This window comes from Procambarus clarkii, chromosome 56 (genome assembly GCF_040958095.1).
Source record: "Procambarus clarkii isolate CNS0578487 chromosome 56, FALCON_Pclarkii_2.0, whole genome shotgun sequence".
NCBI classification, from domain to species: Eukaryota; Metazoa; Arthropoda; class Malacostraca; order Decapoda; family Cambaridae; genus Procambarus; species Procambarus clarkii.
Genome location: NC_091205.1, coordinates 14,658,310 through 14,683,309, shown reverse-complemented (window position 1 = coordinate 14,683,309; position 25,000 = coordinate 14,658,310). Strand labels below are relative to the sequence as shown.

Genomic DNA, 25,000 nt, shown 5'->3' with positions numbered 1-25,000 from the left:
GAGAGTGAGAGGGAGACGGACAAGAGGGCAATTCAGACAGCAAGATGGAAAAAGAATAATGAAAGTGAAGGAGAACAGAGACGATAGCGAGCGAGTGGGAGGAAATGTGATAACGAGAGAGAGAAAACTAACCGAAGCCACACTGAAACACTTAAATAAACATCAACTATTATAACTATTATAACTATTAAAGCAAGACGCGACGCTGCTCACAATCCTCTCAAGGAAATCAGCTTATTGTAGAGTATCATAACTTTGACCTGTTGTTAATATTAGCCCAACATTTACACTTCAGGCTCTGCTGCTACAGCATAAAACTAACATACATGATGTACAAAACTAACATACATGGTGTACAAAACTAACATACATGGTGTACAAAACTAACATACATGGTGTACAAAACTAACATACATGGTGTACAAAACTAACATACATGGTGTACAAAACTAACATGAGTAAAAGATTGGTGAAAACCCGAAATACATAGACAATTTACAGGAACCTTTTAGGGGTATTACAGTTCTTGATGATATATGAGTCTCTCTTTAACACGTTGACAGCTGTGTAATTACTTGTTGGGTTATTAAGGCGGGATAACCAATTGTGGGGTTAGATGATGGGTTTGGTTAGTTGGTTATTAGTGGTAAGACTCGGTCCAACCTCACTTGCTTGTCTTAACCCCTTTCCCCTAGTCTTTCTTACCACCTCCCCCTTTGTCTTAAGCCTTTCCCCCTTTGTCTTAAACCCTCCCCATTTGTCTTAAACCCTCCCCCTTTGTCTTAAACCCTCCCCCTTTGTCTTAAGCCCTCCCCCTTTGTCTTAAGCCCTCCCCCTTTGTCTTAAGCCCTCCCCCTTTGTCTTAAGCCCTCCCCCTTTGTCTTAAGCCCTCCCCCTTTGTCTTAAGCCCTCCCCCTTTGTCTTAAGCCCTCCCCCTTTGTCTTAAGCCCTCCCCCTTTGTCTTAAGCCCTCCCCCTTTGTCTTAAACCCTCCCATTTTGTCTTAACCCCTCCTCCTTGTCTTCCTCTCCACTCTGGGTGGTAAACAGTCACAACCTCACCAGTACACAGTTACCATGACTGGTGCACAGTCTTCACTTGACAATAACAACCTCGTTATATTAAAGCCGTATTCCAACCAAAATACAAACATGCACGCAGGTGTGTGTGTGTGTATATATATAAACACAGGTGTGTATATATATACACGCATCTTCTATATACAAGTTGAAGTCCGTATATGACGGCATACATGTTTTTTTATCTGTGAAAATAGTTGAAAACTGGAAAATTCTTAGCGGATCCTGCCATGGGACAATGAAATTTCCCCCGCGCCTAACTCCTGAACTCAAAAACTTAAAAAGATGAAAATTCAATCTTCCGTTTCAGGGGGAAGAAAATATTATTATTTAAAATAGGGAGAGGGAAGGGATGGAAAGGGAAGGGGGGTATGGATAGAGAAGGATGGGAGAGAAGGGGTATGGATAGAGAGGGGGAGGGATATGGATGGAAAAGGGAGGGTATCTTCCTCTCCCAGTTTGCTACAGGCAAATGAAATTATTCACATGGAAAAAAGGCCAAATCTGCTGTACAAAAAGCCCCCCAGCCAGGTGGAAGTGTGTAATCAGCTTTCATGGCATTAATATCAGAGCCTTGACTGGCCTCGGTGTGTCAATTCCACATCAAACGGTGTATTACACGACACAAAAATACATCTCCGATTTTCACGGTGAAATTAACAGATTTTGATACTTTTCAACTGATTTCAGCTGTGCAGAAGCAAGTTGAAAACAAGGGGGCGAGTTTATTGGGTTCACTCCTCTTGTGAGTGAACACACCGCCATAGCAGAATGTACAACACTCCCCAATAGGAAGAAAACCCGCTGGGGTTAATCATCCTGTCACTTCTGTACCCAGACACAGCTGGGACTTGCTTCTATCGCCCTTAAGAATCTATATGACTTTACACGTTCCAAACACGCTCCTTCATCTCCCCCTCATAGACAGTGTTGTCAAGTCATTCTCACATAATTTCTAGTTTTACAAATTAAGTATCTCATAGGTGGTCCAGCTCCACGCACCTGCCTGCTCCTTTTCTTAATAATATTACTGACATATACGTTAATATTTACGATTTATTAGTAAAGCGTATGAACACTCAACGGCTTGATAAATCTACTAAACTGCATAAATGTAACTATCTCAGGAATGTATTATCACAAGCATTAGGCAGTGATGTGGTGGAGGCTGACTCCATACACAGTTTCAAATGTAGATATGATAAGAGCCCAGTAGGCTGAGGAATCTGTACACCAGTTGATTGACGGTTGAGAGGCGGGACCAAAGAGCCAAAGCTCAACCCCCACAAGCACAATTAGGTGAGTACAATTAGGCGAGTACAAGCTGGAATGCACCATTAAAGCACAATTAATTTACAGTGTTGATGAATACTTTATTATTGTTACTGGAGTTGAAGATAATGGTGCCAGCCGTCTGACATTTCCTTCCCTGAAGGTCCTGTACAGTAACCAGGTACTTTGGTGGCATGTGTAGGCGCTCTGCTCTAGTTGAGCACAGGTGAGTTGTTTTAGATTCAGCTACTCGGAACAAAAGTTTCAAGCAGCACGGGCTATGGTGAGCCCGTAGTGGACTTACCTGCCACAGGAGCGGGGCTGTATCTTCCTGCACAGGTGAGAATAACTCCCAACTTTATGTGGAGGTACATAACAGGTGAAGTGAACGTTAAAATATATTTTATTATTTCTGAATTAATTCGCCATCACGATGGGAAGTGTGTGGTGTGTTTGGACTGTGCTGTGTGTGTTTGGCCACACAAGCACAGTCTGCCTGCACAGTTTGGTGGCTGCGACCATCACAACTCTCTGGATCCAAAATGGTCGTGGTTAGAAAACTCATTAAAGCCGACTGGAGTTTGCTGTTTACTTCTTCAGACTTGACACGTGGCCCCCGATCCCAATTTTTAATTAACGATATAATTATTGATTGCAATTCAATCTGCTTGAATTGATTGGTGGAAACGGTGGATGAAATCAAGATTTTGAGTGCCGGGAAATGCTTTCATTGTGTTGAGTGCGGCAGCATACACTGATTCCCTTCAGTTTAGTCATGGCGAGGCATTGTGTCTCGCCTTTGCCTCGCTGACAGCTTATTTGTTAATGCTTTAAACACTGTGTTACAGATCATTAGAATTTTAGTAGAATAAACGCGACTAACAGAACTTTGAAAGCTGATTCAGAAGAATTTTTCGAATTAGTTGGTAACTGCTTCCTTAAATTATCGAGCTAACACCGAGTAAAATAGTATATTAGACTTAGGGTCCAGCAACCAGAAGGCCTGGTCGACGACCGGGCCGCGGGGACGCTAAGCCCCGGAAGCACCTCAAGGTAAGGTAAGGTAGGGTAGACAGAGGGCCTAACTAATAAACAACAACGATATAGGGAGTGAGCTAAGGAATAGAGCGATCACAAGGAAATCAGATTTACAAAAGTATGAAAAAGCCGAGATAGAATTCGCTCTCTCAGTGCTAGATTTCTGTAAAGCAGACTTTTTAAGGAAGTGTTGACTAGGAAGAGCTAAATATACATAGAGGGATGCACTTAGGACGCGTGCCTAGCGGATGGTGGCATGAATATATATCTTATTTAAAACCCATTCGTAAAGAAGCCCAGGGACAGAGGTGCCACATAAACTAATTAGGTCGAATAACAATGGCAACAATTGGATAACCACGGGACTAAAGAACATTATTCGAAAAAATGAACACTGCACAAATGTATTAAAAATGGCAAAATCTGTCTAGAATAACAAGTCTCAAACTGCTTCGTATTGCACAAAGTACCTGCCCCATATTGCCTAAAGTACCTGCCACCCAGACCTTCAGCATCGTAATTATGTGAGATGAGAACGCCAGGAGATGAGAATTAGGAGTTAATTAATATTAGGCAATAGCGGAGTTCTGAAGGAGGAAGACGAGTTGGAGGTGACGAGTGTCCTGAGGTGATGAGTGTCTGTACCTGGAATATACCTGGAGTGGGTTCTCAGAGTAGTTCTTCTTCCCCAAGCTGGTACGGTGGCCATGCATGCATGCTTATGATAACTTGACCCAAGCGACTGTTTCTTGGAACGGTTCGAAGGCCCAGCACACTTACAACCCCCCGTCGATCTGGCACTTCTTTACAGAAACGAATCTCGCGTTTTCTTGCACACGTCCACTTTTGTTTTTAGGATGGTAGACATAACCTAAGCTGCACTATCGATCTGGGGTGTATTTTTTACTCTCAATAAACTTTAACTTTAACATCTATGCTTCTGTTCCGGCAAATATTTCCCACCTGTGCAGGGAGGATATTTGAACTCCTGTGGACCTCTGATGTTCAGAGTGTTTTGTGGTTGTGCCTGTGTTAGTTCTACTCTTCACTACCTCTATTCTGCCTTTCCCACTATATCGTCTGCTCCAGCATGGGATTTTACTGTGCATGTTCGGGGCTCTGACGTTCCTGTATCTTCCATGTATATACTACTGGGAGGGGGATGGAGAAGGTTATCCAGTATTGAGAGGATGTGTCTGTGTGTCATCTGTCCATCTATCTGTCATCCCTCCATGTCTTTCCATCCATTTTTCTAATCTATCCATCCACCTGTCAATCCATTTAACTTTGTCTATCCATTCATCTATCCAACTATCCATCTGTTCATCTACCTATCCATCCATCTACACATTGATCCATCTATCTGTTCATTTATCCATATTTATCTCAGCCTACCCACCCATCTGTTTATCAGTCTATCCATCCATCTTACCTATTCATCCACATGTCCATCCATCAACTCGTCCATCTCTACCTCCATCTATCCATCCTTTAATCTATCCATCCTTCAGTACATCCATCTCTTCCTCAATCCATCCGTGTCTGTCTCGGTCTGTCTCTTATAAATGAATAATAATGGGGTGAATAATTAATAATATTTCTTAAATCATTTAACTTAGGCCCAACCCAACCAGCCTATAACCATCCCGTACCCTAATCCACATTTCCCTATTAGGGTAAGGCCGGCCCCTAACATGAGGTCTCCAACATTTGAACAGAAAGCCACAGACTCGCTCTCCCTTAAGGTACATATATATAAATGTCTAATATGTGGGTAGTTGAGAGTGAGAGAAGCTTAGGGGCGTGGAAAAAAATTTAATAAAGAGCCTTGGCTTGAGAAACCTTTGATGCCGTGGAAGAATCCTCTGTTTTATGGGAGCACGGGCAAATTATGAATAGGAAATTTGTTAACATCGGTGGAGTATAGAGCTTGTTGTCAGTGGACTCCTACTTCCAGTTGTCAAATATTTTGCTCTGTATTTTATTTCCATTCATATATGGCTGTTAAAAATATGTTTGACAAAAGAACAAATGAGCAGCGCTGGGCGCGTGGTAATGCCTCTATTGGAAGCCTCTCAAGAGTGTTATGGACGGGCTGCATCAGAGGGAGGGGGAGGGAGAGGGAGAGAGGGGGGAGAGAGAGAGAGGGGGAGAGGGAGAGAGGGGGGAGAGGGAGAGAGGGGGGAGAGGGAGAGAGGGGGGAGAGGGAGAGGGGAGAGAGGGGGGGAGAGGGAGAGGGGGGGAGAGGGAGAGGGGGAGAGAGGGGGGAGGGAGGGAGGGAGGGTGCGAGAGGGAGGGAGGGAGGGAGGGTGAGAGAGGGAGGGAGGGAGGGAGGGTGAGAGAGGGAGAGAGGGAGGGTGAGAGAGGGAGAGAGGCTTACAAGTTCCTGTTTTCATAGTATCCAGACGACATATAACTGATCTGGGATATGAATGCACATAGTTGTACAAGCGGAGGATCAACGCTCTCCTGACGCTCAATTCACTGTTGATTTCCGCTCAATCCAGAATTTTCCGCACAGTCGTGGTTGCAGAGCTCAGTCATGCATATTTAATTACACCGAAGCACTACAAAAGTTACCGCACTAATTGAAGCGAAAATTTCATGTTATGAAGGGAAGGCCCTGTGCCCCCAGGGACCCCCAGGGACCCCCAGGGACCCCCAGGAGGGTAATATCACTGAAGAACAAAACTATATATTTTTTTTGTTCATTCTCCTTTCTCCAGCCTCGACATATTGTCCCCGTGGCCGGTCGCCCGTGAGATGTTATTGGTGAAACTTGTTTGTGTGGCTCTTGTATAAATGTTTGTAAAACTGATAACTTTCTCGGATAAAAAAAATAACGAAATAAAATGCTTGGTCACCATTTTGTCTTTTGCCTTTTTTCTCCTCCTCTACCTTTGCCCTCACACTACCTACCTTAGGAACACCCACAACCCCCCCAGTGAGAGAGAGAGAGAGAGAGAGAGAGAGAGAGAGAGAGAGAGAGAGATAGATATGACTGACTGGGAGAGGTAACTTAAACATTAACCTTGGATCTAGCCTCGCCCCCACAGCCTAGCCCCCACAGCCTAGCCCCCACAGCCTAGCCTAGCCCCCACAGCCTAGCCTAGCCCCCACAGCCTAGCCTCGCCCCCACAGCCTAGCCTCGTCCCCACAGCCTAGCCTCGCCCCCACAGCCTAGCCTCGTCCCCACAGCCTAGCCTCGTCCCCACAGCCTAGCCTCGCCCCGACAGCCTAGCCTCGCCCCCACAGCCTAGCCTCGCCCCCACAGCCTAGCCTCGCCCCCACAGCCTAGCCTCGCCCCCACAGCCTAGCCTCGCCCCCACAGCCTAGCCTCGCCCCCACAGCCTAGCCTCGCCCCCACAGCCTAGCCTCGCCCCCACAGCCTAGCCTCGCCCCCACAGCCTAGCCTCGCCCCCACAGCCTAGCCTCGCCCCCACAGCCTAGCCTCGCCCCCACAGCCTAGCCTCGCCCCCACAGCCTAGCCTCGTCCCCACAGCCTAGCCTCGTCCCCACAGCCTAGCCTCGTCCCCACAGCCTAGCCCCCACAGCCTAGCCTCGTCCCCACAGCCTAGCCTCGCCCCCACAGCCTAGCCTCGTCCCCACAGCCTAGCCTCGCCCCCACAGCCTAGCCTCGTCCCCACAGCCTAACCTCGTCCGTATTATTTTTTTTATAGATACACAAGAGAGTGACACAGGACTAACCGTGGCGTTTACGATTAGTCCTGTGAAAATGATTTAATAAAATCATTGACGCATCCACTTGGACTGAGCATCACAATGGTATTAAGACTATAGTGTCCAGTTGGAAATGGAGCCTTAGACTTGGTACCTTTGTACTTAGACTTAGACTAAGCTAAGTCTAAGTACATTAGAGGCTTGGATCTTAGTCAATTATTCCATTGCAGTTGCGAGAAAAGCAACACCTATTTTAAATTTAGTAGTATATAGATGGCAGGCAAATGATCCCGACAGATGCAAATGAATTTATTGAAAAGGTAATGCAATAAATAGGAGATGAGCTGCAGTAAAGAGTTTATTAACTCATGATGATCAGATACTTTTGACCAGATCATTATACTCGAGCTTTGTGGTCAATAAGATGCTTCAGGCAGCAGCCTCCGATCTTGTGCTCATCTGTCTTACAGCGTGGTATGCGCACGCACCTCCACACACGCACGTACACACAACTGTACACCAGTTGATTGACAGTTGAGAGGCGGGACCAAAGAGCCAAAGCTCAACTCCCGCAAGCACAATTAGGTGAGTACACACACACACACACACACACACACACACACACACACACACACACACACACACACACACACACACACACACACACACACAGCCATAATTAGGCAGTGATGTGGTGGAGGCTGACTCCATACACAGTTTCAAGTGTAGATATGATAGAGCCCAGTAGGCTCAGGAACCTGTACACCTGTTGATTGACGGTTGAGAGGCGGGACCAAAGAGCTAGAGCTCAACCCCCGCAAGCACAATTAGGTGAGCACACACCTGCTTTGACCTGTGCCACAGACAGCTGAAGGGAAGAACTCTTGTATGTGTTAGAAGACTGACAACTCCTTATCTTGTATGTGTTAGAAGGCTGACAACTCCTTATCTGGAACATTGAATTTTTGCTAATAGGGCACAATTTGACGTGCAATGGTTGCATCAGCATTTCCTCACGGCCCACCAGTGGCTCCTACTTAATGTCAACCACAAACGCAAGTTTTGTGTGTAATATTACCCATTTGATGTATTATTGAGGCATAATTAAGAAATATCACCCTTGTAAAACAATGAAAATTTTTTAGTGACATTTTGTTTGTCGCTGTAATCTACCTCACCACCTGTCCTCTACCTTACACCTGTCCTCTACTTTACACCTGTCCTCTACCTTACACCTGTCCTCTACTTTACACCTGCCCTCTTCTTTACACCTGTCCTCTACTTTACACCTGCCCTCTTCTTTACACCTGCCCTCTTCTTTACACCTGTCCTCTTCTTCACCGTCCCGTCCATGACCGGACTTTGACCACCTCCTGACAAAGACCAATGACCTTGCAATATGTCGATGAGCCAAGCCCCGAAACGTCTCACACCTCCCTCGAACAGACAGACATTCTCTTTATAAAAATCACCCCCTCTGGCTTGGGAAAGGTACCCATAGCTTCGAAGATAAGGACGCACAAAGCATTGTAGTGGACATTTTGGTACCTATACCCATGCAGGTTCCTTATTCTCTTCTCCCCATCTCCCCTTTGGTTTATTCTTTGCCATACCTATCCCATGTAGAACCATGTATAAACTGAATGGCCCAGACCTAATACATAACGAACAAGCTTCGAGGCAAACTGAATAGTGAACCTTTCTGTATCGCTCCACGCTGCAAATCATTTTCATACGAAGTTCATGGAAGTCATTATCATCACATTTTTCAACTTCCAGGCTGTTGAGCCTTGACATTGACCCTCCACCGACTGAAGTCGGAGTCGGTACAGCAGCCAGGCTCGCTGTTGAGCCTTGACATTGACCCTCCACCGACTGAAGTCGGAGTCGGTATAGCAGCCAGGCTCTTAGAACCAGCACTCCAAGCCGTGGGACAAGAGATCAGTGCTAGTTGAAATACCATTGACAATCTGGACTAGGACAGACGGCTCTGGAAGATAATCCTGGAGGTAACTCGTCTGTGAACCAGGAGCTCACGAGCCTGTGGGGATAGGCAGGGTGGAGGGAGGTCAAGAGCTTCATGTTGGCAGATTGAAAACGCTGGAAGCTGGAAGACCATCACATGACACTTTCTGGTGGAGAGGTGCGTTACCTAAACAACATAGGGGCCACGAAAGCCTGGTGGATAGCGCGCAGGACTCGTAATTCTGTGGCTCGGGTTCGATTCCCGCACGAGGCAGAAACAAATGGGCAAAGTTTCTTTCACCCTGAATGCCCCTGTTACCTAGCAGTAAATAGGTACTCGGGAGTTAGTCAGCTGTCACGGGCTGCTTCCTGGGGGTGGAGGCCTGGTCGAGGACCGGGCCGCGGGGACACTAAAAAGCCCCGAAATCATCTCAAGATAACCTCAAGATAGAACGGTTATGAATAGGGACCAGAAAAGTGTAAATTAGTGTTTTCCACCAGTTGCAAGACCACCAGTGGGGTCGAGGTGCAGTGTGTGGAAGCGGGCGGGCGGCGTGGAAGTAGGGGCGGGCGGGCGGCGTGGAAGCGGGCGAACGGTGTAGAAGTCAATAAAGTATTTTGTTTGATAGTTTTCAATTACTCAACGATAGAGGTGACCACTATCGTGTACAATAATAACCAGCATATATACCTCAGTCGTCTATGGATTAGGTTAGAGATGTGATTGTCGACCAACCTAAACACACATTAGGAGATGAAGGGACGACGACGTTTCGGTCCGCCCCTGGACCATTATCAAGTCATGTGTTGATAACGACGTTTCGGTCCAGGATGGATCGAAACGTCGTCTCCTCTTCATCTTCTGGTGTGTGTGGTCTAGTCATCATATCTTCAGCTATATTATTGTAACTCATCGTCTACAGATGAGACTGTTATCATATGCGATCAGTGCCAAGATTGTATTCTGCGAGCCATCGGATATAATTCATCTTTGTCATGTAAAACTACAGTGGTGAGGCAAGGTACACCTGCCAGGTGGTTCTGAGGGTCGAAGGGCCCACCTGTCAATATGCCCGAGTTGCTTTCAAGAACACTCCACTGGTATATCCCTGTCAAGTTATTTTAGTTTAAAATCTGGTTAATGGGTTTAAGTCCAGTTCATTACAAACAAAAACACATTTTGGCGGGGACGTAATGTGGGGTATTTAACACTTGGGAGTTAATGGGGGAGAGAATGTAAACACAGCCTCCTCCCCCCTCCCCCCCCCCCCTCACAGCTGTTCCCCCCCCCCCCCCGCAGCCATGGCGTCAATAACAAGCTATACTAGTCAGACTGACGCGTATATTCCCAATAACTCGCGCAATATGAATAAAGCTGAAGGCACCGCTAACAAAGATTTTGCCGTATTTTTTGCATCAAAGGAATCTCCTAAACAATGGCAGTGTGGCCCAAAAAGTCTCTCTTGGTTGGCCCCCCCCCTTCCTCTTCTCTCCCCCCCCTTTCCCCCATTTGGGGAAACTATAGCCATGTCGGTGTAGTGTGTGTGTGTGTGTGTGTGTGTGTGTGTGTGTGTGTGTGTGTGTGTGTGTGTGTGTGCTGGTGAAGCTGTTGAACATAGCACATAGTGCTGGTGAAGCTGTTGAACATAGCACATAGTCGGTGCAGGTGAAGCTGTTGAACATAGCACATAGTCGGTGCAGGTGAAGCTGTTGAACATAGCACATAGTGCTGGTGAAGCTGTTCAAATATTTTTAACAATGTTTTAAGTCCCCCCTCCCCCCCCCCCCCACATCCCCGGTCCCAGGCCACGTCGGGGGGGGGGGGGGGGTACATGTACACATACAGGGGTTCACCGCGGTATAGTACACACACAAGTTACAGCCCCGCTCCTGGGCCAGGTCAGTCCACTACGGGTTCACCATAGCCCGTGCTACATGGAACTTGTACCCCTGGAAACACAAACCGAAACTGTCTCCATTTTCCGCTTGTTACAACTTGTAATAAAGTTGTTACATCTTGGCTTAACGTGTTTATGACGTATTAGAACGTTGTTACAACTTGCTATATTGGTTGTTATAACTGGTTAAGAGGTGTTAAAACTTGTTCGAACGTTGTACCAACGTCGTAGTTTCGGTGTGTGTTTGGCGGGGTGTTCCCAGTAGATGAATCTATAACTACAACTACTTCTACAATTCAGCATGGTGGTCATGTAGCGTCAGAACGAGAGCATCCTCCCAAGTGAAGCTGAAGTTCACTGAGATCAGTGATAACGACTCGGGTCCAGATTCACGAAAGCACTTACGCAAGCACTTACGAACGTGTACATCTTTCCTCAATCTTTGACGGCTTTGGCTACATTTATTTAACAGTTTACAAGCATGAAAACTTGCCAATCAACTGTTGTTATTGTTATAAACAGCCTCCTGGTGCTTCGGAGCTCATTAACTGTTTAATAACTCTTAACAAAGCCGCCAAAGATTGAGAAAAGATGTACAGGTTCGTAAGCGCTTCCGTAAGTACTTTCGTGAACCTGGCCCCAGATGTTCACAACCAGGCGTGACTCTGGTGGTTGTGACAACCAGAGGCCGCTACTACTGTTCAATGGTTCAACCATTTCCTTTATATATATATATATATATATATATATATATATATATATATATATATATATATATATATATATATATATATATATATATATACAAGAGTTCTTAGGTTCTCGTAAAGTCACCAACACACATATCGTTTCAGACAGGTCTTTAATCTTACTTTTCCCTCGGAATACGACCCGCCAAGTCGTTTAGCAACCAGGTACTCATTCACTGCTGGGTGAACAGAGGCTGCAGTTAAGGATTGGCACCTAGTCAATCCTTCCCGGCCGGGATACGAACCCAGGCCAAATCGCTGGCGAACCCTTCATATTCTTGCCACTTCTCGAAGCGATTTTGACCATAGCATCATTATTTATCGCACAAATATACGATTTTGATTGTATTCACAGTGCGAGTAATAATATTGCTCATAGTTACGGTGTTTTAAGAAACATTATCTATTGTTCCTTATCATTTAAATGTTACCCATCAGTCTATTATTCACAAATTTGTACATTAATCACATTTTCTTAGGCATTTCTTTCCTCTTCTACAATCTTTACTAAGCAACACTTATCTTAGGTTATGTTTGTTATCGCCGTAATCGCCTTCCTTCGCCAGATGTTCCCCTTCTAAGTCAGACATTCCATTCCCCTAAAATTACCATCGCCAAACATGGCACCCAGACTATGGGGGCAGCCTGGTGGGCGCCATGGGGGCAGCCTAGTGGGTGCCATGGGGCCAGCCGGGTGGGTTCCATGGGGTTTAGCCTGGTGGGTGCCATAAGGCAGCCTATTGGGTGCCATGGGGGCAGCCTGGTGGGTGCCATGGGGGCAGCCTGGTGGGTGCCATGGGGTTTAGCCTGGTGGGTGCCATGGGGTTTAGCCTGGTGGGTGCCATAAGGCAGCCTATTGGGTGCCATGGGGTTTAGCCTGATGGGTGCCATGGGGGCAGCCTGGTGGGTGCCATGGGGTTTAGCCTGGTGGGTGCCATAAGGCAGCCTATTGGGTGCCATGGGGGCCAGCCTGTGGCCGGCTGGTGGAACATACGTCACAATTGGGCGTTTCGACTGTTACATCAGCTGATATTGAGATAAAGCATATATATAACCGACCCCCTCATTAAGTATGCAAATTGTTACCAGTGACAGTATGTATGTACACAAACACACGCGTATTTAATGATACTCACGCTTATTAGTGATTTTGAAATTGCATTAACATATCCAAATAAGCATTGGCAAACACCAGGATTAGCAATTATAAGCACAATCTCGCGCGGTCACACACACACACACACACACACACACACACACACACACACACACACACACACACACACACACACACACGCACGCAGGCGGGATCCAAGAGTCAATGCTCGATCCTGCAAGCACAAATAGGTGAGTACACACACACACACACACACACACACACACACACACACACACACACACACACACACACACACACACACTCCTCATCAGTTGATTGACAGTTGAGAGGCGGGACCAAAGAGCCAAAGTTCAACCCCCGCAAGCACAACTAGGTGAGTACACACTCATTCCTCTCAATGTTTGCTGACGACGCCAAAATTATGAGAAGGATTAAGACAGAGGAGGACAGCATGAGGCTTCAAGAAGATCTGGACACTCTGAAGGAATGGTACAACAAATGGTTATTAGAGTTTTACCAGGACAAATGTAATGTAATGAAGATAGGTGTAGGGAGGGAGCAGGAGGCCAGACCTAAGGTATCATTTAGGAGATGAAATTCTTCAAGAGTCAGAGAGAGAGAAAAGACCTTGGGGTTGATATCACGCCAAACCCGTTCCCTGCAGCCCATATCAAGAGGATAACATCAGCGGCATATGCCAGGTTGGCCAACATAAGAACGACCTTTAGAAACTTGTGTAAGGAATCCTGCAGAATCTTGTATACCACGTATGTCAGACCAATCCTGGAGTATGCAGCTCCAGCATGGAGTTCATATCTTGTCAAGCATAAGACTAAATTGGAGAAGGTTCAGAGGTTTGCCACCAGACTAGTGCCCGAACTGAGGGGCATGAACTATGAGGAGAGATTACGGGAATTTAATCTCACGTCGCTGGAAGACAACAGTTAGTGGGGGAGACATGATCACCACATACAGGATTCTCAGAGGAATTTATAGGGTAGATAAAGACGGACTATTTAACACACACTAATGAACACAGGTGGAAATTGAGTGGGCAAATGAGCCATAGAGACATTAGATTTTTTTGGTTAGTGTCAGAGTAGTTAACAAATGGAATGCATTAGGCAGTGATGTGGTGAAGTCAGAATCAATGTACAGTTTCAAGCGTAGATATGAAAGAGCCCAGTAGGCTCAGGAACCTGTTGATTGACAGTTGAGAGGCGGGACCAAAGACCCGAAGCTTAAACCCCGCAAGCACAACTAGGTGAGTATGCGCACGCACGCACGCGCGCGCACACACACACACACACACACATGTGCAGGTTAAGGCTATCATCCAGAGTTTGGTGCTGGAGGAATGTTTGGAGGGAGTCTAGCAACGAGTCGTCTTACACAACACCAGGAGATGCAGCATCCACCACCACCCCTCTCACACCGGGAAATACAGCATCCACCACCACCCTCTCTTACTGGGAGATGCAGCATCCACCGCCACCCTCTCTCACCGGGAAATACAGCATCCACCACCATCCTCTCTTACTGGGAGATGCAGCATCCACCACCATCCTCTCTCACCAGGAGATGCAGCATCCACCACGACCCTCTCACCGGAAAATACAGCATCCACCACCACCACTCACCAGGAGATGCAGCATCCACCACCACTCACCAGGAGATGCAGCATCCACCACCACCTCACCAGGAGATGCAGCATCCACCACCACCTCACCAGGAGATGCAGCATCCACCACCACCTCACCAGGAGATGCAGCATCCACCACCACCCTCACCAGGAGATGCAGCATCCACCACACCAGGAGATACAGCATCCACCACCTCACCAGGAGATGCAGCATCCACCACCACCTCACCAGGAGATGCAGCATCCACCACCACCAGGAGATACAGCATCCACCACCTCACCAGGAGATGCAGCATCCACCACCTCACCAGGAGATGCAGCATCCACCACCACCTCACCAGGAGATGCAGCATCCACCACCACACTCACCAGGAGATACAGCATCCACCACCACTCACCAGGAGATGCAGCATCCACCACCACCTCACCAGGAGATGCGGCATCCACCACCACCAGGAGATACAGCATCCACCACCTCACCAGGAGATGCAGCATCCACCACCTCACCAGGAGATGCAGCATCCACCACCTCACCAGGAGATGCAGCATCCACCACCTCACCAGGAGATGCAGCATCCACCACCACCTCACCAGGAGATGCAGCATCCACCACCTCACCAGGAGATGCAGTGTAACACTGTAAAAGTGTTTGGGTTAGTTTATTTAAAATATATATAGAGTACACGAGTCACAGACAAGGATCTGAGAGGCGCCAGTTGTCTGCCTGAGATCTCACACCTCTAACCGTTAATGACCCCAAGTGACCTGAGGTCAGATCATGATAATTTCACCTTGCTTCCGCTAAGCGTATAATTGGAGCCGGGTAGCCTTCAAACATGCCGACGTTTAAGGAGTGGCTTGGTAGTGCCGGAGGCTATCTATTTGTGGGCGGAGTTAGCTACTAGGTTCCCCAATAAATACTCGGAGAACTATCGAGCATAAAGCATTAACAGACAGAACGGCAGTCAGGATTGCAGAAGAGACGGCCTAGCAGGAAGGCTGTCGGCCGGCAGGGCGGGAGTCTCTGTCAACTACAGACCCCCCCCCCCCCCCTCTATCCAGCTATAGGCAGAGACACTTGGTGAGTGAACAGTGAGGTGACTTGTCGTGTTTTACAAGTGTTGTGTGACGATCAGGGGCAGTCAAGTTGTAGGGTTCTCGAATTCTTGGATGATGACTCACTTTGCATATTAAACTGGAACATTTTAATTGGATTGCTAAATTATGATACTTAATGTGAAATATAATTGTTGAATTTATCATTTAAATGGACTTTATTTTGTTCCCTAGAGATTTGAGTTGAGGTGAGAAAGCTTCTGTGGTTACTGGTTTCATGGTTTAGAATGAGTACATGATAAAGATGGGAACTACTAATAATGAACTCATGATAACATCTTTTGAGAATTTTGTGATACAGGCAAGTTCCATTCCTTGTCTTGTATGTAATGATCATGAATGGATGGTGGCAGCATTTCGTCTTCTACTATCTACTCTTCTACTTCTACTATCTACTCTTCTACTTCTACCAATCTACACCTCTCCCTCCACCCCCTCTCTAAACTCTCACTTTCAACTAAGGACCATCCTCGCTCCTCCCACCTCTCTCCCTCTCACCCCAAACCCTCACTAATTACTTCACTATTCATTTCTTTCCTTTCGTTTTCTCTTATACGTTTGTGGCAATGACTCTGTATTCTAGAGTTCTCTCAAGAGTTTTCGGGTAACTGATCAAGTGACGGCGCCTTGTAGTCTTGGAACCTAGGTATTCCAATACCTAGGTTACAAGGTGTTGAACGAGAGAGGTTGCCTTAGGAACTCTGGGAGTGCTCTAGAATAGTTGGCTAACTGGGGACGGGATAACGGACTAGAGAGAGCTGTTTCCCCCGGCCTCGTTAGTTAACTGGGGGGTGGAATAATGGACAAGATAGAGCTATTTCCCCCACCTTCCGTTACAATGGTGGCAGCGGTGTTGAACAATGTTGTAGGTAGTTGGTGTTCTTTTAACATTGTTCAGTCCCACGTGTCTTTATGCCGCTCAGGCGCTATCAGGGAGATCTTGACAGGTGTTTATTATTCGCGAGTTAGCGAACTTTTTTTCAGGTTAGGAGATAGTGATTCTCTGGTGTTGGGTTTAGTGATTTTGTGAGTTTTGTGTAGTTCAGGGAATGTTCACCAGAACTTGCGTGTGTAGTGATTTATGTTAGTAATAAGATTTGGCGATTTGCGAACTTAGCGGTGTTGGTAGTGCAGGTCAGCTGAGTGTGACAGGTGACCTCGCATGTCCCACGGGGACACCCAGCCACCGCTGGTTTTCAGGTCAGTGGGGAGCGGCAGGTGTAGTTCTTAAGTAGTTTAAGTGTGGTTCTGCTCAGATTATTGCGATCGACTGTTTTACTCCATTTGAACGCAATAACCCGAGGTGTACTGGTATTGTACAGCATGCTAGTGTGGACTAGTGTGTCAGTTGACTCACGTCTAGGGACGCCTGGCGTTTGAAGTCTGGTCACAGGGGTGACAACAGTTTGGAGTTGTTGACCGGCGGAGAAGCTAGGGAGACACTCTGGGTCACGTAGGTGGCTGTAGGTTAAGGGTGGGAGTAATGGTTAATTATGTACTTAAGATTAGGAAAGGTACAGTTAAGTTAGGCTAGCGTTTTGTCTATTAGTGTTGATTTTTGTTTTGTGTGACAAGTTAAAAGTAGTGATGACCTTATTCTCTCTTCTCTAACTTTACTCTGTTACTGTTTTATGTTCCACCAAGTCAGTATCATTCAGTGTTAATTGGATTATTTTAAAAATTTAAGTGTAGTTGTTGCCAGGAGGAGAGCGTTATGATATAACTGTGTAACCCTATACAAACTACAGGGTCACACAACAGCATGGAACACGGGTATTGTCGCCTTTATGTTCAATTCACAGGTGGGAGCCAGAGGAGAGGCGCGACGCATATACAGAAGAGGGAGACGGCTGCTGTGTACCACACTCAGGGGCGTTTATCACCACCACCACGACCAGCCCACTACCTGGAGGTCATGGCTCCACCACCACCACCACCCCAGGGGACCCCAAGACGCAGCCCTCTCGGTCGGTCAACATTGGTCTACCCAGTGGACCCCAAGACGGACGGACCCCAGTGGACCCCAGGTCGTTCTGCAGACGACCCCAGACGACCCAGTAAAGATGGAAGAGGAGCAACAACGACTCCAGTCTGTCCCACCAACATCGGTCTACCCAGTGGACCCCAGGACGGACAGACCCCAATGGACCCCAGGTCGCTTGTCAAAGACCCATGGGAGGAGGAAGAGAGAAGAAAGAAGAGAGAAGAAGGAAGAGAGAAGAAGGAAGAGAGAAGAAGGAAGAGAGAAGAAAGAAGAAAGAAGAAGATAAGACAAGCTGAGTGAGACACGATGCCTCGTGTCCCTTGCTGGTATCAGCATCATTGCATGGAGCGTAATTGCAAGACAGGATCGTTTGCCTTGACTGGCCGCCCCTCCTACAAGCATGTTGCTCTGTTGAGTGATTCTTCCTGTGTCATGCGGACTTGATGTGGCTGTCAGAAGTAGCTCTCTGAAGGAGGCGTGCTGGAGCAACAGGGAGGAAGAAGAGTAGGATGGGATTTCTACTGTTGGCAACTATATGAAGGTCTCGAAACTTGTAGTCCCTATAGCTGTGAAGAACCCCAATATACGTCTCTCATGGTGACTGACGTAGGGCCAATTACAGATCAGCTGGGACAACCGAATTCCACGGTCCTGTGCTCAGTTCAAGTAGTAACGGCTTTCGGGTTGACCAAGGGTTGTTGTGCGTTAACGACGGAGAAGCGACGGAGGCAGTTGTGTTGAAGAAATGTGGTACAGGATTATCTACAAGACCAAGCAGTGACGTCGCCCAGCCAGAGACAATGGACGTCTGTCTACATATTTCATTTTTTAGAATAGGATGATGTATATTTGTTTAGCTAGGATGTATTCTTTTCGTTAATAAAGTTGTCGCACACAGCTAGCTTGCTTTAGCAGTGTTGCAAAAACTTTATTTTCGGGGAGAAGGGGAGATGTAACACTGTAAAAGTGTTTGGGTTAGTTTATTTAAAATATATATAGAGTACACGAGTCACAGACAAGGATCTGAGAGGCGCCAGTTGTCTGCCTGAGATCTCACACCTCTAACCGTTAATGACCCCAAGTGACCTGAGGTCAGATCATGATAATTTCACCTTGCTTCCGCTAAGCGTATAATTGGAGCCGGGTAGCCTTCAAACATGCCGACGTTTAAGGAGTGGCTTGGTAGTGCCGGAGGCTATCTATTTGTGGGCGGAGTTAGCTACTAGGTTCCCCAATAAATACTCGGAGAACTATCGAGCATAAAGCATTAACAGACAGAACGGCAGTCAGGATTGCAGAAGAGACGGCCTAGCAGGAAGGCTGTCGGCCGGCAGGGCGGGAGTCTCTGTCAACTACAGACCCCCCCCCCCCCCTCTATCCAGCTATAGGCAGAGACACTTGGTGAGTGAACAGTGAGGTGACTTGTCGTGTTTTACAAGTGTTGTGTGACGATCAGGGGCAGTCAAGTTGTAGGGTTCTCGAATTCTTGGATGATGACTCACTTTGCATATTAAACTGGAACATTTTAATTGGATTGCTAAATTATGATACTTAATGTGAAATATAATTGTTGAATTTATCATTTAAATGGACTTTATTTTGTTCCCTAGAGATTTGAGTTGAGGTGAGAAAGCTTCTGTGGTTACTGGTTTCATGGTTTAGAATGAGTACATGATAAAGATGGGAACTACTAATAATGAACTCATGATAACATCTTTTGAGAATTTTGTGATACAGGCAAGTTCCATTCCTTGTCTTGTATGTAATGATCATGAATGGATGGTGGCAGCATTTCGTCTTCTACTATCTACTCTTCTACTTCTACTATCTACTCTTCTACTTCTACCAATCTACACCTCTCCCTCCACCCCCTCTCTAAACTCTCACTTTCAACTAAGGACCATCCTCGCTCCTCCCACCTCTCTCCCTCTCACCCCAAACCCTCACTAATTACTTCACTATTCATTTCTTTCCTTTCGTTTTCTCTTATACGTTTGTGGCAATGACTCTGTATTCTAGAGTTCTCTCAAGAGTTTTCGGGTAACTGATCAAGTGACGGCGCCTTGTAGTCTTGGAACCTAGGTATTCCAATACCTAGGTTACAAGGTGTTGAACGAGAGAGGTTGCCTTAGGAACTCTGGGAGTGCTCTAGAATAGTTGGCTAACTGGGGACGGGATAACGGACTAGAGAGAGCTGTTTCCCCCGGCCTCGTTAGTTAACTGGGGGGTGGAATAATGGACAAGATAGAGCTATTTCCCCCACCCCCCGTTACAGCAGCATCCACCACCTCACCAAGAGATGCAGCATCCACCACACCAGGAGATGCAGCATCCACCACCTCACCAGGAGATGCAGCATCCACCACCACCACCTCACCAGGAGATGCAGCATCCACCACCACCACCTCACCAGGAGATGCAGCATCCACCACCTCACCAGGAGATGCAGCATCCACCACCACCTCACCAGGAGATGCAGCATCCACCACCACCCTCTCACCGTTACCAATGGCCCAGAAACGTGACGACGACACTCTTGGGCTCAGCAACGCCTCCGCAACTTTGTTTTTATTATGGAATTTGGGTCCGAGGAGCGGCGCTGGAACCGAAAAATTATTCTGGGTTCATTCACTGTGTTTGTACCCCCATTCAATCACGTGGCTGGGATGAGTGTTCATTGCCGGGTTTGGTAGACTGTTGTGGGTGGCTTTTCGAGTCTTGGCGGACTATACATGCCAGGATTGCACAGAGAAAGAGCATATTAACGTGATTTATGAATGAGAAAATCACTTGATATGATTAGGGTTCGAACCTTAGGCTCTGGGTATTCCCAAGCACACGCCTTAGACTACGTATATGACTACATGTCATATGTAGTCATGTACATATGACTATATATGACATACACATATGTAATCCAAAAATATGAACTTTTTCTTACGTGTCAGGATTATTCGTTGTTTTCACAGTAAATCACAAGATTCGACTGTGTGTTCTACTGGGGTCGAGATTATAATCCCACCTTCAGAAGATCTTGCTTACTAAATTAACTTAAATTCCACTTTGCTAGTCATACTATATCACATTATTGTAAGAAATAATGTGATATAGTATGATAGTATAGTATAGATATAGTATTATAGAGTTTGGGGTCGAATAAAATCACATAATTTGACTATTTTACTGGTGAAGCATGACCAAACACACACCTCACATACTTCAGTGTGTTGAAGGTTAAAATATGGTTAACACAATCGACTTGAGAATGGTCCAGGACGGACCGAAACGTCGTCGTCTCTTCAATTTCTAGTGTGTGGTCTGGTCAACATACTTCAGCCACGTTATTGTGACTCATCGCCTGCACATGGTTAACAAGGTTAAATCAAGGTTAAAATAACATCACACAACCCGTAACACATGAGAATGTCGTATATGTATTAAGTCAGGTGAGGCACATATAGAAGATAGTGAGGATAATTACGAGAAGGTGACAGATTGTCTCCCAATCAACGATAACCACCTTCATAACACGTAGAAATCACGATTGCGTGATGCATCAAATGAACAAATCTTAAGGCAGCGTCTGGGATCCTCTCGGACGCAGGTTCGAATCCTCGTCGCGGCCCTTGTGGATTTGAATTCTGTGGCGCGGGTTCGATTCCCGCACGAGGCAGAAACAAATGGGCAAAGTTTCTTTCACCCTGAATGCCCCTGTTACCTAGCAGTAAATAGGTACCTGGGTGTTAGTCAGCTGTCACGGCCTGCTTCCTAGGGGTGGAGGCCTGGTCAAGGACCGGGCCGCGGGGACACTAAAGCCCCGAAATCAACTCAAGATAACCTCAAGAGAAGCTTGCAGCAGCCTTCGACTCTTCAAACAGGAAAATCATACTAGAGCAGGCGATGAGTCACAATAACGTGGCTGAAGTATGTTGACCAGACCACACACTAGAAGGTGAAGAGACAAAGACATTTCGGTCCGTCCTGGACCATTCTCAAGTCGATTTCCCAGTCGACTTGTATTTTTTTTTAAGACTAATGTTTTGTATATTCCATCCGTAGCAGCTATATGCTCTGTTTTTATTTTTGGAAGATTGGATGGAAAATTTAAAGCTGAAAAACAGGGTTCGACAAGGTACAGTCTTTGCTGTCAATATTGATAGATTATTGAACTAATAAAGAACAAAGCTTGCTGTCATTTAGACAAAAGCAAGACTAATGCTTTTTATGTTGATCTAGTTTGAATTAGCAGCAGCCAGAGATGCTGTGGACAAATAATATAAATATGTTAGACATATTACTGAATACAACCTCGCATTTAATCATGACATATATGATGAAGCTACTTTCAACTCACTGGACTCATTTTATTCAGACCTTGAAAGTATAGTGGTAGAGATATCTAACTGAAACACTCTGTAAAACATCTGCCTCATATATCATATATCAAAGGATTCGATTGTAATTTTTTCTTATCAGAGACAAGAAAGTTGGAACAAAGTTAATATCTTTGTCTTAATTATGGGACGTGCAAAATGCTACCGCTGGTAAGATAAAATTGTGAGCTGAGGAAATGGTCAATGATTCCCTTGGGGAATCCATCTTAATACTCGTTGAAATCTCCCACATTGGCTGACCTCCACATTTACATATGAAGAAATAATTCACAAACGAAATAACTTGACTGAAAATACAACTGAAAAAAAAGTCATGTGTATAATGGCGTTGCAGGTCTGTAAGCCAGAATTAAACATGTTAGCCGACAGAGAAAGCCGGAAATAACCAAGCCGGATAATTGATATTATTAAGGATCTACTGTTGCAAAGAGCCGGCTTGTTGACAGACAATTTAATTCCTGTCGAAATCTGATTCTTGTTGCACGAGTTGTGTGTTAGAAGTGAGTTTGATCCAGGCTGCCCGTGAATATGTTCAAGACAGACATTTTCAGTGGATGTGCAAATTCCGAGAAAATCGTATTCAGTTTTTAAGTCATATTTTAAATTGTGGGCATTATGTTAAATTTATTCCTCTTCCTCTATACACATCGCCTCTAATTGTCTGAAATATGCTTATATATTTGTCTTAACAAAGCTTCAGATATATCTTGAAATATAACGAAAGTATGCGACTAAACATTTTTGTCCTTGTTTCATATAATGCGTCAATGTCGGTAGAATAATAAGGATTATCATTCTTTAAGTTGTATACTTCATGAATTGATAATCATTTTAGTCTATGCCATAACATTTGTATTATACATCATACAAAAATTATGATAACGTGTTTTGAAATTTTTGTGACTTTTTTTGGAAGAAAAATTGGTAAATACACTATTTTTATCTTTGTTAACTATATAATAAATGTACAATCATTTATGGATAGTTATTAAATTTCAATAGAATTTTGTACGCAACAAAAGGAGTGAGAGAGATAGTGGCTGTCATTTGGAAGTGTCGTAAACTCAGTTTCACTCAGTTGCACTCAGCTGCACTCTGTTGCACTCAGTTGCACTCTGTTGCACTCTGTTGCACTCAGTTGCACTCTGTTGCACTCAGCTGCACTCTGTTGCACTCAGCTGCACTCTGTTGCACTCAGCTGCATTCTGTTGCACTCAACTGCACTCTGTTGCACTCAGCTGCATTCTGTTGCACTCAGCTGCATTCTGTTGCACTCAGCTGCACTCAGTTGCACTCTGTTGCACTCAGTTGCACTCTGTTGCACTCAGCTGCACTCTGTTGCACTCAGCTGCACTCTGTTGCACTCAGCTGCATTCTGTTGCACTCAACTGCACTCTGTTGCACTCAGCTGCATTCTGTTGCACTCAGCTGCATTCTGTTGCACTCAGCTGCACTCTGTTGCACTCAGCTGCACTCTGTTGCACTCAGCTGCACTCTGTTGCACTCAGTTGCACTCTGTTGCACTCAGTTATGTAGAACGGAGGAATTTATTTAGGCTGAAAATATTGTACGTACGTTTGCATAGTTATATTAGGTTACAGAGCACAGAATAACAAAGAGCCAGATTTCAGTGCTTGGATATAAGATAGATAGAATAGATGTAACCTCGATAGGTCATTTTTATTGTTACTGCTTATACCCAGTGACAGTAGCTCTTGTATGTGTCTTGCCTACACTTGAAACAATCCAACGAACCAACGTCTATTTTTTTTTGTTTACCTGGTATTCCGTTCTATAAATAGACATCTCTGTTTCCAATCTAATTTTTTACCGAGGTTGTTTTCTAATTAAAATGTTATTTTTAATTATCCAACAAGTATCCATGGTTTGATGTTATATATATAATGGTGATATAGCGATATATATATCCTATAGTTTATACCATTTCATCCATTTGTATATTTCAGTCATGTCACTCATAGTCTTAGTCGTTATTAAGATGGTTAATATAACTTTTTTAATATATTTTCATAAGAAGGTGGTCTAATTCCTGGTCTTATTTTCCCCCCTTTTTCGTACTGTTCACGGAGGGGGGGGGGGGGGGTTATTTCAATCTTTTATAGTTTTTTCTACATTTCCTGTAAGTGTGCGATATTCTAAGACGTCTGAGTGAGTTTCAACAACATAATCTGAACCAAATTAAGAATTTTTCTTCAAAATTAAAAAAAAAAAAGGTGATAAACTTGAAGAAATCTGAAATATTTTTATTCTGAATTTGTTCTAAGTGTGTGTTCTTTAAAGACACCAATTACGTTTATGAAATTGTTTAGGATTTATTTTTAATTCGATTTTGAATAAATCTATAAATCTATAAATCTATAATTTTAATTCGATTTTGAATAAATCTATAAGTTTAGAAATTTATTACTCAACAATTTAGACCTTACGTTAGAAATTAGTGTATCTACAGAGCAGTATATGTAGCGTATAAGATCTAAAATTATAGTCACTTTGAAATTGTAACATAATTAGGATTTTGAAGTTGTAAGAACTCACTTTTGAGTAAATATATAGTTTAAAGATGCGTCTTCAAGAAGAGCGGTAGATAGCTATACCAACTCTTATCAATCTTTACACATTGAATGACTGTTCACTACTGTGGTGAAGTTTCAGCCATATCGCCTTTCAGAGAAAAAAACAAAAAAAAAATTCGAATTTGCAAAATGTGTATAGTTGGATTTATATATATATATATTTTTTGGGGTAATGCATTTACTTTATGGCAAATTGATACATTAAAAAATAAATTTTAATGTGTAACTACTATGTATAATGTATACTATACTGTATAGTATATAAAGATGTTATTCATGTTAGCTACAATGTCCAGGGCTTTCCGATTGCAACCAGCAAGACTATAGTCACTATTTGACTATAGTCAAATAGTCAATCTTTGACCATAGTCAAATAGTCACTCTTTGACTATAGTCAAATAGTCAATCTTTGACTATAGTCAAATAGTCAATCTTTGACTATAGTCAAATAGTCAATCTTTGACTATAG

At 44.8% G+C, this 25,000-nt stretch overlaps 2 protein-coding genes across 3 annotated transcripts in view; one reads left to right on the top strand and one right to left on the bottom strand.

Moving 5' to 3' along the window:
* LOC123770698 (macrophage mannose receptor 1-like) overlaps positions 1–25,000 on the top strand; it is a 235,825-nt gene that overhangs the window by 78,774 nt on the left and 132,051 nt on the right. The gene's annotated exons all lie outside the window — the stretch shown is intronic.
* LOC138353170 (PML-RARA-regulated adapter molecule 1-like) overlaps positions 1–25,000 on the bottom strand; it is a 109,619-nt gene that overhangs the window by 54,205 nt on the left and 30,414 nt on the right. The window lies entirely within an intron of this gene.